At 40.9% G+C, this 9663-nt stretch overlaps 1 long non-coding RNA gene across 5 annotated transcripts; it reads right to left on the bottom strand.

The window, feature by feature from the left end:
* Nucleotides 1–821: 821 nt before the first annotated feature.
* On the bottom strand, nucleotides 822–6908 carry LOC114476333 (uncharacterized). 5 transcript variants are annotated; one of them, XR_003675572.1, is made up of 5 exons: nucleotides 6582–6908; nucleotides 4970–5130; nucleotides 1247–1407; nucleotides 1049–1150; nucleotides 822–943 (listed from the first exon to the last, which is right to left on the bottom strand). It is a non-coding gene; the product is annotated as an uncharacterized LOC114476333 (long non-coding RNA). The 5 variants fall into 5 exon arrangements; XR_003675570.1 differs by lacking the exon at nucleotides 6582–6908 and adding an exon at nucleotides 5699–5954; XR_003675571.1 differs by lacking the exon at nucleotides 6582–6908 and adding an exon at nucleotides 5237–5385.
* Between the last annotated feature and the right edge of the window lie 2755 nt (nucleotides 6909–9663).

The following is a 9663-nucleotide window of genomic DNA, read 5'->3' as shown; positions in this document are numbered from 1 at the left end:
TTCTCCATCAGTGGATTCTGGTGTTCAAGTCCAACATTTTACAAGCATTTTTAGAAAGTCATTTTTTTACAATAAACGTGTCCAGTGTCTTTCTGTGTAAACGAGAGGTTTGACTTACATTGTTTTGGTTAATAAAAGTATTTCTTCTCCTCCATTGGTAGATGCTGGCACTCCCGTCCTCCATCTTTCTTCTCCTCCATCAGTGGATGTTGGCGTTCCTCTCCAACATTTTATAGGTGTTAGTAAAACGTGGCATATATTTATACATTAAACATGTGATCAGTGTCTTTCTGAGGAAATGAGAAGTTTTACTTACATTGTTTTGGTTAATAGTCTTTCTTTCCACTGCTGAGATCTCCTCCTGGGGCTGATTGTGGGACACTTTTGGATGCTGGTGCTCCCCCATTTTTCTCCTCCTCCTCCTCCTCCTCCTCCATTGGTAGATGATGGTACTCTTCCATCTTCCTTGTTCTCCATCAGTGGATTCTGGTGTTCAAGTCCAACATTTTACAAGCATTTTTAGAAAGTCATTTTTTACAATAAACGTGTCCAGTTTCTTTCTGTGTAAACGAGAGGTTTGACTTACATTGTTTTGGTTAATAAAAGTATTTCTTCTCCTCCATTGGTAGATGCTGGCACTCCCGTCCTCCATCTTTCTTCTCCTCCATCAGTGGATGTTGGCATTCCTCTCCGACATTTTACAGGCGTTAGTAAAACGTGACGTCTATTTATACATTAAACGTGATCAGTGTCTTTCTGTGTAAATGAGAAGTTTTACTTACATTGTTTTGGTTAATAGTCTTTCTTTCCTCAGCTGACATCTCCTCCTGGGGCTGATTGTGGGACACTTTTGGATACTGGTGCTCCCGCATTTTTCTCCTCCTCCTCCTCCATTGGTAGATGATGGTACTCTTCCATCTTCCTTGTTCTCAATCAGTGAATTCTGGTATTCAAGTCAAACATTTTACAGGCATTATGATAAAGTAATGTCATTTTTTACAATAAACCTGTCCAGTGTCTTTCTGTGTAAACGAGAGGTTTTACTTACATTGTTTTGGTTAATAAAAGTATTTATTCTCCTCCTTTGGTAGATGCTGGCACTCCCGTCCTCCATCTTTCTTCTCCTCCATCAGTGGATGTTGGCGTTCCTCTCCAACATTTTATAGGTGTTAGTAAAACGTGGCGTATATTTATACATTAAACATGTGATCAGTGTCTTTCTGAGGAAATGAGAAGTTTTACTTACATTGTTTTGGTTAATAGTCTTTCTTTCCACTGCTGAGATCTCCTCCTGTGGCTGATTGTGGGACACTTTTGGATGCTGGTGCTCCCCCATTTTTCTCCTCCTCCTCCTCCATTGGTAGATGATGGTACTCTTCCATCTTCCTTGTTCTCAATCAGTGAATTCTGGTATTCAAGTCAAACATTTTACAGGCATTATGATAAAGTAATGTCATTTTTTTACAATAAACGTGTCCAGTGTCTTTCTGTGTAAACGAGAGGTTTTACTTACATTGTTTTGGTTAATAAAAGTATTTCTTCTCCTCCATTGGTAGATGCTGGCACTCCCGTCCTCCATCTTTCTTCTCCTCCATCAGTGGATGTTGGCGTTCCTCTCCAACATTTTATAGGTGTTAGTAAAACGTGGCGTATATTTATACATTAAACATGTGAGTGTCTTTCTGAGGAAATGAGAAGTTTTACTTACATTGTTTTGGTTAGTCTTTCTTTCCACTGCTGAGATCTCCTCCTGGGGCTGATTGTGGGACACTTTTGGATGCTGGTGCTCCCCCATTTTTCTCATCCTCCTCCTCCTCCTCCTCCATTGGTAGATGATGGTACTCTTCCATCTTCCTTGTTCTCCATCAGTGGATTCTGGTGTTCAAGTCCAACATTTTACAAGCATTTTTAGAAAGTCATTCTTTACAATAAACGTGTCCAGTGTCTTTCTGTGTAAACGAGAGGTTTGACTTACATTGTTTTGGTTAATAAAAGTATTTCTTCTCCTCCATTGGTAGATGCTGGCACTCCCATCCTCCATCTTTCTTCTCCTCCATCAGTGGATGCTGGCATTCCTCTCCGATATTTTACAGGCGTTAGTAAAACATGACGTCTATTTATACATTAAACATGTGATCAGTGTCTTTCTGTGTAAATGAGAAGTTTTACTTACATTGTTTTGGTTAATAGTCTTTCTTTCCTCAGCTGACATCTCCTCCTGGGGCTGATTGTGGGACACTTTTGGATGCTGGTGCTCCCCCATTTTTCTCCTCCTCCTCCTCCTCCTCCTCCTCCATTGGTAGATGATGGTACTCTTCCATCTTCCTTGTTCTCCATCAGTGGATTCTGGTGTTCAAGTCCAACATTTTACAAGCATTATTAGAAAGTCATTTTTTTTTACAATAAACGTGTCCAGTGTCTTTCTGTGTAAACGAGAGGTTTGACTTACATTGTTTTGGTTAATAAAAGTATTTCTTCTCCTCCATTGGTAGATGCTGGCACTCCCGTCCTCCATCTTTCTTCTCCTCCATCAGTGGATGTTGGCGTTCCTCTCCAACATTTTATAGGTGTTAGTAAAACGTGGCGTATATTTATACATTAAACATGTGAGTGTCTTTCTGAGGAAATGAGAAGTTTTACTTACATTGTTTTGGTTAATAGTCTTTCTTTCCACTGCTGAGATCTCCTCCTGGGGCTGATTGTGGGACACTTTTGGATGCTGGTGCTCCCCCATTTTTCTCCTCCTCCACCTCCATTGGTAGATGATGGTACTCTTCCATCTTCCTTGTTCTCAATCAGTGAATTCTGGTATTCAAGTCAAACATTTTACAGGCATTATGATAAAGTAATGTCATTTTTTTACAATAAACGTGTCCAGTGTCTTTCTGTGTAAACGAGAGGTTTTACTTACATTGTTTTGGTTAATAAAAGTATTTCTTCTCCTCCATTGGTAGATGCTGGCACTCCCGTCCTCCATCTTTCTTCTCCTCCATCAGTGGATGTTGGCGTTCCTCTCCGACATTTTACAGGCGTTAGTAAAACGTGACGTCTATTTATACATTAAACGTGATCAGTGTCTTTCTGTGTAAATGAGAAGTTTTACTTACATTGTTTTGGTTAATAGTCTTTCTTTCCTCAGCTGACATCTCCTCCTGGGGCTGATTGTGGGACACTTTTGGATACTGGTGCTCCCGCATTTTTCTCCTCCTCCTCCTCCATTGGTAGATGATGGTACTCTTCCATCTTCCTTGTTCTCAATCAGTGAATTCTTGTATTCAAGTCAAACATTTTACAGGCATTATGATAAAGTAATGTCATTTTTTTACAATAAACCTGTCCAGTGTCTTTCTGTGTAAACGAGAGGTTTTACTTACATTGTTTTGGTTAATAAAAGTATTTCTTCTCCTCCATTGGTAGATGCTGGCACTCCCGTCCTCCATCTTTCTTCTCCTCCATCAGTGGATGTTGGCGTTCCTCTCCAACATTTTATAGGTGTTAGTAAAACGTGGCGTATATTTATACATTAAACATGTGATCAGTGTCTTTCTGAGGAAATGAGAAGTTTTACTTACATTGTTTTGGTTAATAGTCTTTCTTTCCACTGCTGAGATCTCCTCCTGGGGCTGATTGTGGGACACTTTTGGATGCTGGTGCTCCCCCATTTTTCTCCTCCTCCTCCTCCTCCATTGGTAGATGATGGTACTCTTCCATCTTCCTTGTTCTCCATCAGTGGATTCTGGTGTTCAAGTCCAACATTTTACAAGCATTTTTAGAAAGTCATTTTTTACAATAAACGTGTCCAGTGTCTTTCTGTGTAAACGAGAGGTTTGACTTACATTGTTTTGGTTAATAAAAGTATTTATTCTCCTCCATTGGTAGATGCTGGCACTCCCATCCTCCATCTTTCTTCTCCTCCATCAGTGGATGCTGGCATTCCTCTCCGATATTTTACAGGCGTTAGTAAAACATGACGTCTATTTATACATTAAACATGTGATCAGTGTCTTTCTGTGTAAATGAGAAGTTTTACTTACATTGTTTTGGTTAATAGTCTTTCTTTCCACTGCTGAGATCTCCTCCTGGGGCTGATTGTGGGACACTTTTGGATGCTGGTGCTCCCCCATTTTTCTCCTCCTCCTCCTCCTCCTCCTCCTCCATTGGTAGATGATGGTACTCTTCCATCTTCCTTGTTCTCCATCAGTGGATTCTGGTGTTCAAGTCCAACATTTTACAAGCATTATTAGAAAGTCATTTTTTTTACAATAAACGTGTCCAGTGTCTTTCTGTGTAAACGAGAGGTTTGACTTACATTGTTTTGGTTAATAAAAGTATTTCTTCTCCTCCATTGGTAGATGCTGGCACTCCCGTCCTCCATCTTTCTTCTCCTCCATCAGTGGATGTTGGCGTTCCTCTCCAACATTTTATAGGTGTTAGTAAAACGTGGCGTATATTTATACATTAAACATGTGAGTGTCTTTCTGAGGAAATGAGAAGTTTTACTTACATTGTTTTGGTTAATAGTCTTTCTTTCCACTGCTGAGATCTCCTCCTGGGGCTGATTGTGGGACACTTTTGGATGCTGGTGCTCCCCCATTTTTCTCCTCCTCCACCTCCATTGGTAGATGATGGTACTCTTCCATCTTCCTTGTTCTCAATCAGTGAATTCTGGTATTCAAGTCAAACATTTTACAGGCATTATGATAAAGTAATGTCATTTTTTTACAATAAACGTGTCCAGTGTCTTTCTGTGTAAACGAGAGGTTTTACTTACATTGTTTTGGTTAATAAAAGTATTTCTTCTCCTCCATTGGTAGATGCTGGCACTCCCGTCCTCCATCTTTCTTCTCCTCCATCAGTGGATGTTGGCGTTCCTCTCCAACATTTTATAGGTGTTAGTAAAACGTGGCGTATATTTATACATTAAACATGTGATCAGTGTCTTTCTGAGGAAATGAGAAGTTTTACTTACATTGTTTTGGTTAATAGTCTTTCTTTCCACTGCTGAGATCTCCTCCTGTGGCTGATTGTGGGACACTTTTGGATGCTGGTGCTCCCCCATTTTTCTCCTCCTCCTCCTCCATTGGTAGATGATGGTACTCTTCCATCTTCCTTGTTCTCAATCAGTGAATTCTGGTATTCAAGTCAAACATTTTACAGGCATTATGATAAAGTAATGTCATTTTTTTACAATAAACGTGTCCAGTGTCTTTCTGTGTAAACGAGAGGTTTTACTTACATTGTTTTGGTTAATAAAAGTATTTCTTCTCCTCCATTGGTAGATGCTGGCACTCCCGTCCTCCATCTTTCTTCTCCTCCATCAGTGGATGTTGGCATTCCTCTCCGACATTTTACAGGCGTTAGTAAAACGTGACGTCTATTTATACATTAAACGTGATCAGTGTCTTTCTGTGTAAATGAGAAGTTTTACTTACATTGTTTTGGTTAATAGTCTTTCTTTCCTCAGCTGACATCTCCTCCTGGGGCTGATTGTGGGACACTTTTGGATACTGGTGCTCCCGCATTTTTCTCCTCCTCCTCCTCCATTGGTAGATGATGGTACTCTTCCATCTTCCTTGTTCTCCATCAGTGGATTCTTGTATTCAAGTCAAACATTTTACAGGCATTATGATAAAGTAATGTCATTTTTTACAATAAACCTGTCCAGTGTCTTTCTGTGTAAACGAGAGGTTTTACTTACATTGTTTTGGTTAATAAAAGTATTTCTTCTCCTCCATTGGTAGATGCTGGCACTCCCGTCCTCCATCTTTCTTCTCCTCCATCAGTGGATGTTGGCGTTCCTCTCCAACATTTTATAGGTGTTAGTAAAACGTGGCGTATATTTATACATTAAACATGTGATCAGTGTCTTTCTGAGGAAATGAGAAGTTTTACTTACATTGTTTTGGTTAATAGTCTTTCTTTCCACTGCTGAGATCTCCTCCTGGGGCTGATTGTGGGACACTTTTGGATGCTGGTGCTCCCCCATTTTTCTCCTCCTCCTCCTCCATTGGTAGATGATGGTACTCTTCCACAGGCATTATGATAAAGTAATGTCATTTTTTTACAATAAACGTGTCCAGTGTCTTTCTGTGTAAACGAGAGGTTTTACTTACATTGTTTTGGTTAATAAAAGTATTTATTCTCCTCCATTGGTAGATGCTGGCACTCCCATCCTCCATCTTTCTTCTCCTCCATCAGTGGATGTTGGCGTTCCTCTCCAACATTTTATAGGTGTTAGTAAAACGTGGCGTATATTTATACATTAAACATGTGATCAGTGTCTTTCTGAGGAAATGAGAAGTTTTACTTACATTGTTTTGGTTAATAGTCTTTCTTTCCACTGCTGAGATCTCCTCCTGGGGCTGATTGTGGGACACTTTTGGATGCTGGTGCTCCCCCATTTTTCTCCTCCTCCTCCTCCTCCTCCTCCATTGGTAGATGATGGTACTCTTCCATCTTCCTTGTTCTCCATCAGTGGATTCTGGTGTTCAAGTCCAACATTTTACAAGCATTTTTAGAAAGTCATTTTTTACAATAAACGTGTCCAGTGTCTTTCTGTGTAAACGAGAGGTTTGACTTACATTGTTTTGGTTAATAAAAGTATTTCTTCTCCTCCATTGGTAGATGCTGGCACTCCCGTCCTCCATCTTTCTTCTCCTCCATCAGTGGATGTTGGCATTCCTCTCCGACATTTTACAGGCGTTAGTAAAACATGACGTCTATTTATACATTAAACATGTGATCAGTGTCTTTCTGTGTAAATGAGAAGTTTTACTTACATTGTTTTGGTTAATAGTCTTTCTTTCCTCAGCTGACATCTCCTCCTGGGGCTGATTGTGGGACACTTTTGGATACTGGTGCTCCCGCATTTTTCTCCTCCTCCTCCTTCATTGGTAGATGATGGTACTCTTCCATCTTCCTTGTTCTCAATCAGTGAATTCTGGTATTCAAGTCAAACATTTTACAGGCATTATGATAAAGTAATGTCATTTTTTACAATAAACCTGTCCAGTGTCTTTCTGTGTAAACGAGAGGTTTTACTTACATTGTTTTGGTTAATAAAAGTATTTATTCTCCTCCATTGGTAGATGCTGGCACTCCCATCCTCCATCTTTCTTCTCCTCCATCAGTGGATGTTGGCGTTCCTCTCCAACATTTTATAGGTGTTAGTAAAACGTGGCGTATATTTATACATTAAACATGTGATCAGTGTCTTTCTGAGGAAATGAGAAGTTTTACTTACATTGTTTTGGTTAATAGTCTTTCTTTCCACTGCTGAGATCTCCTCCTGGGGCTGATTGTGGGACACTTTTGGATGCTGGTGCTCCCCCATTTTTCTCCTCCTCCTCCTCCATTGGTAGATGATGGTACTCTTCCACAGGCATTATGATAAAGTAATGTCATTTTTTTTACAATAAACCTGTCCAGTGTCTTTCTGTGTAAACGAGAGGTTTGACTTACATTGTTTTGGTTAATAAAAGTATTTCTTCTCCTCCATTGGTAGATGCTGGCACTCCCATCCTCCATCTTTCTTCTCCTCCATCAGTGGATGTTGGCATTCCTCTCCGACATTTTACAGGCGTTAGTAAAACGTGACGTCTATTTATACATTAAACATGTGATCAGTATCTTTCTGTGTAAATGAGAAGTTTTACTTACATTGTTTTGGTTAATATTGTTTCTTTCCTCTGCTGGCGTCTCCTCCTGGGGCTGATTGTGGGACACTGTGGTGGACAATTTACAGGTTTTAGTGTAAAAGAACATCTGTTTCTTTTTTTTCTACCAATGGCAGTATTTTTACAATAAAAAAAAAAATGTTGAGTGTCTTTCTGTGTAAACGAGACGCTTCACTTACATAGTTTTGATTGATAGAAGTCTTCATCCTCTGCTGATGCCTCTTGTGTCTCTAACATGCTGGGAATAAAAACGTAATCTCTAAACTCTTAACAACCTAACTATACCTAAACATACTGACCTGTTTACGAGAGTGACGGGAGAATTATGCCCACTGTGGCCCGTCATAAATAAACAAAAAATTAAATCTACAATCTAAAAAGGTCCAGGTGCCAGACGTTGCCCGGGACATCAGAAGCCCCGCAAGACGCAAAGGCCAGCTGTGATTAATCACCTAAATTAACTATTTACAAAAGGGTGATATTATAAAGACAAGCCTTGGCGTGAATGTAACCAAAGGCTGAACTCATCCAGCCAGATGCAAGGACTAGCTGTGAAAGACATGTTTAAACAAGGAAGTCATCTAGAAAAACAAGAAACAGAAGACTCTAAGATGAGTCAGAACTGTCACCTCACCAAGGCCTCTTGGTGACAGACTCACACCGACAGTCAGAGCCGAACGATGGAGGTTTCTCAGAACTTACCTGTGGCCCAGCCTGGGTCTAAACCCAGAGGGTCAGCCCAGCGAGGGTCGGTCCAGCCTGGATCCAAGCCTGGATCCGAGCCCGGAGGGTCGGACCAGCGAGGGTCTGTCCAGGGTGGAAACAAAACCGGAGGGTCGGCCCGGCCTGCGACCGAACCCTCGGGCTCGGCCCAACCTGCGACCGTACCCTCGGGCTCGCCCCAGCCTGCGACCCGACCCTCGGGTTCGGCCCAGCCAGCGACCCGACCCTCGGGTTCGGCCCAGCCTGCGGCACAACCCTGGGGCTCGGCCCAGCCAGAGACCCAACCCTCGGGTTCGGTCCAGCCTGCGACCCAACCCTCGGGTTCGGCCCAACCTGCGACCCAACCCTCGGGCTCGGTCCAGCCAGAGACCCAACCCTCGGGCTCGGCCCAGCCTGCGACCCAACCCTCGGGCTCGGCCCAGCCTGCGACCCAACCCTCGGGTTCGGCCCAGCCTACGACACAACCCTCGGGCTCGGCCCAGCCAGAGACCCAACCCTCGGGTTCGGCCCAGCCTGCGACCCAACCCTCGGGCTGACCCATACCTGAAATAAACAACAAAAAAAATGTTTAATGAACAGTGATATTTAAACATATTTATTTCATTACATTGTAAATAAATGTATAAGTTTTTAAAGCTCTTTTTTAACTGAAACATGTTTGGACCTTGCTTTAGATGTACATTTAAACTGTTATACGGTCTCACATACAGAAACACCAAATATTTTTGTTGTTGTTTGCAGAATGTTAGACAGCAAGACTAAAAGCTAAAAAAAACAAAAAAAAAAAACAATTTGCGATGAAAATGCAGGAGTTATTCAGCAATAATGAGGGGAAAATGTACATTAAATTACCTCCAATTCGTGAAACTAGGCAAAGTTTTTGTTTCAGTTCGTGCGTTGACACTATTTAACAGGTTCACCATGAAGTTAAAGCAGAGTCCAAATATTAAACATTTCAAAAGAAGGTAGAACAACAATTTTTAAGAGGTACAGGGAGGAGGGAGATGTTGAGTAACATTGAGTATTAAGAGTATATATATATATCCACTATTGTTCTATTGTTTTTGTATTTGGTATATTGTATTATTATTATTATTATTATTATCATCTTATATTTTTCTTTATTTGTTTTTCAAGGGCTTAACGGGCAACTTGGGATGATATTTTGTGATGTACATGCTATGCACTTATATACATACTGTATATATGTTACATTTATGCTGTCTTAGTGCAATGAAGATTGTCATTGTGATTCATTAGTTTA

Source organism: Gouania willdenowi, chromosome 15, assembly GCF_900634775.1.
Source record: "Gouania willdenowi chromosome 15, fGouWil2.1, whole genome shotgun sequence".
In the NCBI taxonomy this organism is placed as follows: domain Eukaryota; kingdom Metazoa; phylum Chordata; class Actinopteri; order Blenniiformes; family Gobiesocidae; genus Gouania; species Gouania willdenowi.
Note: the sequence above shows the minus strand (reverse complement) of the source record. Positions and strands in the feature narration are given on the sequence as shown.